The sequence below is a fragment of the Eschrichtius robustus genome, chromosome 9 (genome assembly GCF_028021215.1).
Source record: "Eschrichtius robustus isolate mEscRob2 chromosome 9, mEscRob2.pri, whole genome shotgun sequence".
In the NCBI taxonomy this organism is placed as follows: domain Eukaryota; kingdom Metazoa; phylum Chordata; class Mammalia; order Artiodactyla; family Eschrichtiidae; genus Eschrichtius; species Eschrichtius robustus.
In genome coordinates, this window is record NC_090832.1 from 13,238,857 (window position 1) to 13,249,081 (window position 10,225).

At 35.2% G+C, this 10,225-nt stretch overlaps 1 non-coding gene across 1 annotated transcript; it reads right to left on the reverse strand.

Annotated features, from left to right (window-relative positions):
* Positions 1–6,642: 6,642 nt before the first annotated feature.
* LOC137769725 (small nucleolar RNA U54) lies at positions 6,643–6,709 on the reverse strand. The gene has a single exon (XR_011075046.1). It is a non-coding gene; the product is annotated as a small nucleolar RNA U54 (small nucleolar RNA).
* Between the last annotated feature and the right edge of the window lie 3,516 nt (positions 6,710–10,225).

Consider the following 10,225-nt stretch of genomic DNA (forward strand, 5'->3'; position numbering starts at 1 on the left):
AACAAAGTAAAAAAAATTCACATTGCAAAATAGCAGAGAAGACACTTGCACTGATCCAAATGATGAGCACAACATGGAGATGAGTTTCCAAACATTTGTTAAATATTAAAAAAAAGTAGGATCTTAAATTGCTTAGTGATAATCAGTGAAATTACACTGAGTATGGTTGCAACTCTTTAGCTTTAAAATCCATGAAAACCAAGTATTTAAGAGAAATACTGGAAGCCATGGTAAAGTGTCTTCCCACTGCATCAAATATCACTGTTTTGAGGTCTACTGATTCCTCCTGAATGCTGATTATCTTTTAACTTTGTAGCTGTTCCGTGCCCTGTATCTTGAATATATAGAGATAATATTCTGTCTAGTTTAACTGTTTGTGGTAAACTCAACTCTAACCTGCTTTACATGTTTTGTTGTCTTTCTCTCTGTCAACATATACAGGTTTGCCGTGTCAGTTTTTCTTTCCTTTCATATGGTGCCTAGCCAAAAATGATTGTAGAAGGATAATAATTTTATTTTCTTAATTTTTTATTATCTTTATATCTACCCTATTCCTATAAGCCACTCAATTGTCCTCTATTAAGGACATGATATTCTGTACTAATCTATATTTCTAGCTGATATTTTTATTTTAAGGTCTCTGTTGATTTGTTTCTGCTACTAGCACCATGGAGAGAAGTTGAGTTCTTCTTTACCTAATTTCATAGCAAATTTATTAAATTTTTGGAGATAGTTTTGAAAGATGTATTATTTTCTATACTGATATTCATAGATGTTCACTATTGATATCACATTTAATAAAGTTTAAAGAAGCATAGAATAAAATATCCATTTCTTAAATTGTTGTGACACCTAATAAATAGCATATGTAAACATAATAACAGTATTCGATTTAAATAATCACAATTTGAAATGATTATTGAGTTTATAGAGTCAACTGGATTTTATAAAAATCTCTTTTTTACTGCTGATGGGTATTTTTTCACTCCAAGTAATGAGGGCCTTCATTAGATATAAGAGGATTTCCCCCTAAATTTCCCCCTTTAATTAGAGAAAACATTTATTTTTACATTATGTGGTTTTATGTTACCACCCATTTGAAGGTCTGTAAAAATGGCACTACATATACAAAGATTTATGTTTCTTCCAAAGGTCAATGGATCCAGAACCTGAAGGGTTATAAATTAACTTCAGAAAATTTAACATAGGCTATTGATATATGCCTTGTTACTTCCAGGCTTGATTCAGTATCTGGGGAAGCATTAAATACAGGGTGAACATTCTTAATAGATTCAGTAAGAGAATGACATGGACAAAAAGAAGAGGAAAAAGAAGCAAAAACTGGAGCTCTTTCAGGCACTCCAGGACTATAGCTTAAAACTCGCATTCAATGAAAATTTACAAACGTCTTGCATATATAAAGAATTCTTAGAATCTATATCAGGAGTGTGTATATGTGCCCATATATGCATGTGCCCATGCATGTGTGGTATGTGTTCATGTATATGTGTAAGCATATATGTGGGTGTTATAGGGATTCTGTACTCATAAGAAACCTGAGACTCTCAAGAAAAAAAAAATGTTGAATATACTGGGGAAATGGTCATCCTCTAGTGCCAAGCCATCCAGATGCATAAATCACCTGTTTAAACCCCAAACAATATCTTGGTTGGTTAAGAACCACAACTTGGGAAGTCACACTGGGAAGAAATATCTAAGGATACACAAGGGTTCATTCATTAATTTACTAAACAAACAGCTGCAAAGATACAGCAAGGAAAAAGCTGACAAAATTCCTTCCATCCTGGAGCTTATATTCTAATGAGGGTGCAATCATTAGGATAATAAACAATCCAAATATATTGTGTATTAGATGGTGATAAATCCTGTGGAAGAAAAACAGCAAAGAAGGGGAGAAAGGAGAGTGGATTGAGGAAGAGCAGTTGTAATTTTAGTTAGGATGGTTATGGAAGTCTGCAGTAAAAAGATGGCATCTGACTGAAGCTCTGAAAGAGGTGAGGGGGTAAGCTCTGCCAATATCTGGGGAAGAGAATTACAATGTACTAATGAGAATGACAACGTAATAAGTTGAAATGGTAAGTGCAAAGGTGCTGATGTAGAGCAGGCCTTGAATGATAGCTATGAGGACAGTGTGGTAAGATAGGAAATAGAAGAGGCATTGCTTGGTCTTGAGGAGAGAGGTAATATGATCTGACATAGAAGGTCATCCTCACTTCCTTGTTGAGAATATTCTGAAGAGGGGCAATGGCATAAAAAGGGATGTGGGCTAGGAGAGGAGATTATTACAATAATCTCAGCTAGAGGTAATGGTGGCTTGGGCCAAGGTGGTAGCAGTGAAAATGATAAGTGGTTGTAGTCTAAAAATAGAGTCAACAGGATTGCCTAATCAATGAATGTGGACTCCAAGAAAACACCAAAGTTTTGGGTCAGAGCAAATAGCAGGATTTTGTCATTTACTGAGATGGATAAGATTGTAGGAGTCCTAGATTTGGGAGCAAAGATCAACGAGATTCAGTTTTGGACATATTATGTTTGAAATGTCTGTTAGACATTCAAGTAGGCATACCAATTATTAGTTGGTTATGTGGCTCTAGAGTTTGAAGGAAAGATAGAAGGATATTGACTGCAATGGTTTATTTGGAATATGCATATCAATTATATGTATACTATTCAAAGTCTTGAGATGGGCCAACTCATGAAAATAGATAAATGTAATAAGAGAGGAAAATCTGAACATTTAATGATGTTTAACATTTATTTGGTCCAGTCCCCAGAGTCTTAAGTTAGAAAAAATATGTAAATAATAAACCACATCTCTTTTTGTGATAATGCATTCAATGTTCGTATTGTAGTGTTTGGCACACAGCAGCCACTTATTATTTTTATTGTTAAAAATACTTTTAAGGGGTAAAAAATGTTTTGAGGAAGATTCTTAGAAAACTAAAAATAGAACTACATATGATCCAACAATCCCACTTCTAAATATATATCCCCCGAAAATGAAAACAGGATATTGAAGAGACACCTGCACTCCTATGTTCATTGTAGTATTAGTCACAATAGTCAAGATATGGAAACAACCTAAGTGTTCATCAATAGATTAATGGATAAAAAAGCGATCTATACACACACACACATATGCAATGGAGTATTATTCAGCCATAAGAAAGAAGGAAATTCACCATTTGTGATAACATGAAGAGACCTTGAGGGTATTATGCTAAGTAAAATAAGTCAAACAGGAAAACAGAAAAAGTACTGCATCTGGAAAAGTGGTTGTCAAGGGCTGAGGGTAGGGAAAATAGGGAGAGGTTGGTAAAAGGGTACAAATTTTCAGCTATAAAGTGAGTAAGATCTGAGGATATAATGTAAACATGGTGATTGTAATTGATAACACCATATTGTATAATACTTGTTTTCAAACATACCCACACATGCAAAGATAAATATGTGAGGTCATGGATGTGTTAATTAACTAGCTGGGGAGCATTTTAAAGTGTATACGCATAAAAAATCACCAGGATGTACACTTTAAATGTCTTATAATTTTATTTCTCAAGTATACCTCAGTAAATCTAATATTTTTAGAAAGTGGAAACACTCTAAATGTCCATCAATTGAGAATACGACAAAATGTGGCACATTTATACAATGGAATTCTACTCATCAATAAAAAGGAATGAAGTATACTCACACATGTTATGAATGGATGAAACACAAAAACAACATGTTCAGTAAAGAACCTGGACAAAAAGGACCACATATCACATCATTCCATTTATATGAAATGTACAGAAAAGGCAAATCCACCTGGTCTCAGGACTTAATGAAGCTCAGGTTCTTGATGTCTCATGGCAGAAAGAATTCAGTGAGAGACAAAGTGATAGGTAAGAAGTGGGTTTATTTAGAGAGAAACACATTCCCCAGACAGAGCGTGGGCCATCTTGGAAGGCGAGAGGGCCCCAGGCTATGGGGTAGTCAGTTTTTATAGGGGTGGGCAATTTCATAGGCTAATGAGTGGGAGGAGTATTCCAGCTATTTTGGGGAAGGGGTGGGGATTTCCAGGAATTGGGCCACCACCCACTTTTTGACCTTTATGGTTGGCCTTAGAACTGTCATGGCACCTGTGGGTGTGTCATTTAGTTTACTGATGTGTTGCAGTGAGGGTATACTGAGGCTCAAGATCTAGTGGAAGTTGACTCGTCCGCCATCTTGGACCTATTTGTTTCTAATCAGTTTATGTCGTGTCCTTGGGCTATGTCATTCTTTTAAATTTTGTGCCCTGCCCCCTTCCCTCCTGTTTCACTATCAGGATATGTTCCACAGAGCAATAGTTAACTCTAATGTTGATAGTTAACTCAGATGTGATGATTCGTAAAAATAAAGAAAAATAATCTTCTAAAAATTGGGAAACATTGGGATAAACAAAATTAGAAAGGTTTTTTTTTTCTTTTTTCTTCTTACCATATGACTTCTCAAAGTTTGATATGTAAAAGCACATGGTAAATCCATATAGAAATAGAGTCTGCAGTGTTCTCAAAATTCATTTGACCATGAAAACATTTTACTTCTAAGGGAATAAGAGGATCTTGTCTACTGAAAAAAACCTTGCAACCTAAAAGTTGAGTTATGTTTTATTCGGCGGAAATTTTTAGGACTTCAAGCCCGGCAGGCAACAGCTCAAGTAACCCTGAGAGAACTGCTCTGAGGAGGCGAGGGGGGAGCCAAAATATATAGGAGTTTTGCAAAACAGGGCAGGTAGTCTGAAAGTAAAAAATTATTGTTAATTAAAGAAAACCAGATATCTCAAGTTAAGGAATTTAGAGCTTTTCTATATATGGGAAAATTTAAGAGTCTGGGCTCACTGAAATCATTTCTTTGATATGCACCTCAGCTAACTGGGGCCAGTATCCTGTGTTTTTATATCCTGAGTTTCCTCAGGGCTCACACTGGGGAGTGGCTGCAGTCTGAGGGCTGCTAGATGGCAGGTATTCTTTTCCTTCCTGTGTTTCCTCAGGGCTCACCAGCTCACCATTGGTGGTGGCTGCAATCACTGATGACTGTGACATCTTTTGTTTACTGGTATGGCAGGCAATATTCCATTTCTCAATCTCATGAGGATAGTTTCTCATTTGGGGAACCACTGCTTTAATGTGGACCCACACAGGTCAACATAGTCCCAGTACGGGCTTGAATGCTGATTTAATTCTAAAATATGCTGTGGGACTTCCCTGGTGGCACAGTGGTTGAGAATCCGCCTGCCAATTCAGGGGACACAGGTTCAATCCCAGGTCCAGGAAGATCCCACGGAGCAACTAAGCCCGTGCGCCACAACTGCTGAGCCCTCGTGCTGCAACTACTGAAGCCCATACGCCTAGAGCCCGTGCTCTGCAACAAGAGAAGCCACTGCAATGAGAAGCCTGTGCACTGCAACGAAGAGTAGCCCCCGCTCGCTGCAACTAGAAAAAGCCCGAGTGCAGCAATGAAGACGCAACACAGCCAAAATTTTTTTAAATTTAAAAATTTAAAAAAAACATGCTATGGTCTCAAGATGCTGAATATTCATTTTCTTCTTCTGGGCAAGACCACATTTTTGAGACACTTTTGCAGTTCAGCTGGGACCACCTAGGCTCTGGTAAAGGAAAGGTAAGTGAAAGTGACATATACCTGTCCATATGAAATCCTGCCTTTCCTACATTCCTTCCTCTCCTGTTACAATGACCCTGGAGGCTGTGCTGAGGCTGGTGACATCATAGAGTGACAAAAATCTGGATTGCAGAGTCACTGCTTAGTATATATCTGTACAGGATAATGGGCTGACTTGACTGGTGTTGAGTGAGACATTTTTAATGTTGGGATTATGGGTCTTGTGTAACTGTATTTTTGTCTGGACTATACTGCCATTCCATTTAATTCAGCTCAGTGAACACATACCATGTTGCTAATTTGGGAATGATTCCAAGGCCTTCTGTTAATAACATTGCTGTTTATAACACAAAAATAAGTGAGCCAATTTTCTAGGCATTCGAGGATCAGCAAACACAGATGGCCCATAATATTCTGTTCACTCCAACATTTTATAACACTCTTGACTTTGTTTCGTCTGAGTTGAGTTCAGACTACATTCTGGTCTTTGTCTCCTCTTGTAATAGTTTTAAATAAGGCTTATTTCTTACTTGTTTAACTTTTCCCAGTGCCATTTTGGCTCTGACAAGAATAACTACTGACAATATGCTTTATTTTTTTTACTTATTTATTTTTTTAACAACTGATTATCAATTTATTAAAAATGTTGATTTAAGCATCTGCAATGGTGACTTCAAGCTTGACTCCTGGCTCAATACTGATGGAAGTGATCTGCTTGACAATCTCAGAAGGACTGTGCAGGTCAATGAGTCACTTGTGGATCCTCATCTGGAAACGATCCCAAGTCTTAGAACCTTCACCACAAGAGTTTTCCTTGTAGTTATTCTCAGAGTCTTGGTAGGCATCTGAACCGGTCCTTTCACCTTGAGATTCTTTTCCTTTGTGCCTTCTGATCAGGTCAGCGTATACTACAGGGGAATAAAACTATATTTCAGTTCATTCACAACAAAAGCTGGCCTAACAAATTGTAACCGCTGCTGGCTCAGAATAACATACAAAACTATCAGCGTAATTCAACACAGTAATGATCTCCTCATCGTCATGACAATATCCTTTAAATACGCAAGTGTGCTCTTCATCACAAGGTGTCTACAGGTTCTGCTGAACCAGTTCTCATGGGAAGATATCTTATATTACTATTCTAGCTTTGTTCACCTATTACTCAATGTGGAAAATACACAAGCCATGGCTTTCAGTATTTTCTGCACACTGATATGAAGGCATGATTCAGTTCAAGATGGTTGGGCAGAGTGGACCAGCTGAGCTGAACTGCTCTCTGAGTCCCTTGTCTGGACTATAAGCTATACAAAGCTTACAGGTAAGCTATAGCCCAGATAATTAACCTGGACTCATTTTCTGAGGACTATGGATGGATACTGTAGTTGGGCAGGATAGACTATCAGGATACAGAGTATGGGGATGAAATGGGATGAAATGAAACAAAATTGGAAGCTAAAAGCAAATTCAGGCTTATGGCATTGGAACTGATGTCAGAGCAGAGAAAGAGAATGGAAATGGAGTTTGGAGAAATTTGCTGACCTTGTAGAGATGGGCTGCAGGGACTTTTCTTAGTGTCCCCATAGCTTGGGCCTGGGTAGAGTGAGAGCAATTCTGACAGCCACATTGTCTCAGGCAAACTTCGATTGCCTTTTCCATTTTCTTTTCTGTGACTTGCAACCCACTAACTGTCTCACTCATAAGTGGTGGTAATAAATAACCCAAATATTTAAATAAAATATTTAGATATATAATTTCATGCTACCCTTTGACTTGGACTAGAAAAGAAGTTTTCTTTTGTTAAATATGAGCCAAAGTGTGGTTTCACAAACTTCATTCATAAATTAGGCAGATATGTCATACCCTGTGCACTTGGCCAAAGGTTTAGATATGAGAATTTATTTTTTGATACATCCTTTGTCATATTTGGAACAATAAACTTGAATTAAATTACACCATTCATGACGCCTCTAAATCCTATGAATTATTAATCACAGGTATTTGTTAACTGGAGTGGTCATGTAACCTGTCGTCCAATTTGGGAATGTTTAAGAATGAAAGGAGGCACAAATAATTGTTCTGGAGTGCTGGGTTTACTCAGCCTGTTCTGAATAAAGAGGGATGTCAGATAACCTATTGTTAACCCATTACATTTGGCTTTTGGTCCAGGATAAGATAATACCACAGTTCAATAACGCAATAGTTTTCATAAAAACCATTACAAGCAGGAAGAGTAATTGATGACTTTCATGTTTTATCTCAATTAAAACGTTATCATGTTAAAAAAAAGTTCTTTCTGAACAGCCTACCATGCTATCTCAAATTATTAAAATATAATTAAGAATTTTCTTTCCCAACAATTTTATCCAATTTATAACAACCAATTTATCCAGTGGCCATCATATTCAAGTTGTGATAGATAATTTAGGATTCAGAAACATTAAGGGACTGTTAAGTACTAAGGTACAATGATTTGCGAAAATAGTAACATTTTATTGCCATTAATTAGGACAAATGGCAGACATTAAACTGATGAAATGAGTAAGTTTTTAGAGGATAGATATGTTTGAACAGAAGTGATTCCATTCAGAGTATATGAGCAGGGAACAGTGCTGCAGAGCAGTGTAGACAAATAGAGTAACTTCACATCACTTGATGTCCAAAAGGAAGAAGTAACAATGGCAATGCTGGTTGATTTCATAGTTTTTTAGTTCTTATCTCTGCCTATGGGTTATATGCTATTAATCTTTAAGAAAGACATTCTTTATAATTCACTCTCTCTTTTTACCTAGAAAAATTTTGCTTTGGAGAGCAGAAAAGTACATTTATTTGTTCTTTAAATTTTAACAATATAGCTTTCTATTTCAAGAGGTTTCATTGAGTTTTTCTTTGTATGTCAGTTCTGCAGATGGTCATAGAAACATAATAAGTACTCAATAACTAAAATAATATGGAATGCTTCCATCTGATCTGTTCATGCTTAAGTGGGATTACATTTTAGGAGTCCTTGACTATTTGTCTTTCAAGAACATGTTTGATTGATGATAGAAAAGATGATGAAAATGCATATTTTTGCCTTTATTTATTGTACTCATTATTTTAAAAGTGGGTTTCTTCCCCAGGGAATCCCTGATTTTTTGTTCCTAAATATTACAAAGTGCCATAACAACCTAAGGAATATTTATTTTTCTAGGTTGAAGCTATAACACATACTTTGAGATAAGTTGAAAAAATGTCAGAAAAAATACTTCAAAAACAATGTAATTAATTAAAATAGAATGATATCTATTTGAGTTAAGAGTATTTAAATTAGGGTCTGTTCAAGACTAGTGGAGAGATACTGATTAATAAAGAAAGTAAAAAGGCATATATAATTTATAATGTGAATTTCTCATGGAGTATTAATACTAAGAGTAATCTATAAAAGAATAGTATCCAGATGCTCATAAAAAATAAAGAAAATAAAGCAAACTTAATAATCATTAGAAGTCAGAATAAGAGGAAAATAATAATAGAAAAATAAACAAAGCTGATTGAGTCACATTAGTAACAAATTAGACTGAAAAAAATGAAACTTTTGGCATAAAGATGTTTAAGTAAATAATAGGGAAAGAGCAATTCACCAGAAAGATATAATCATAAACATGTGTGTACCTTATATGATTGCCTTAATTAATTAAAAATTGTCAGTATTATGAGTTATTGATGAATTATTGAGTATTTTATAACAAAACTTTCTGATACATTAAGCAAACAAATTTAATCAAGATACATAAAGTTTGCAAAACACAATGAACAAACTTTATCTCATGACTATATTCAATTTTACATACATGTATTATTGAGTAAACACCTACTTCTCAAACACACATGGAGTATTTGCAAAATGTAAATGTGTACTGAGTCAAAAGACATAGCGTAGTAACTATTTGGGCTTTGTAACCACTCAGAGCTTATTCTGTGACCTAAAATCAATTAAGGTAGGAAGAAATTATAAAACAATAACCTAAAGATCAGGAATTTCTAAAGTGCTTGTAATTAGCCATACTTATAGATATCTAGTTGGTCAAAAAGAGCATCAAAATGTAAATAATAAATATAGAGGTGTAGGTAAGATTGTATTTGACTTAAATACTTACACTATTTTTTCAGTGAAATTAATAAGATACATATCTGACTTAAGAAATTAGAAAAAGAACAATGGAATACTTCTCTAGGAAGATGCATGAAGAAAATTATAATGCTGGTATGCATAGATTTGAAATAGAAAACCAAGCTATAATAGAAATATAAATAAGCCCCAAAACTGATTCTTTGAAAAGACTAATGAAGTAGATAAAACTCTGGAAAATTGATCAAAAAACACAAATTCAGCAATGGTACCATACTTGATTACAAATATAGAATAGAATCCTATAAAATTCTATAAAAATCAGAAGAGAATCATAGGAAAAATCTTAGGCCAATACAATTGAAAATGTATATGAAATGGACTTTGAATAAAAAACATATAACATATCAAAACTGAGTGAGAAAGAAATAGAAAACCATAACATACCAG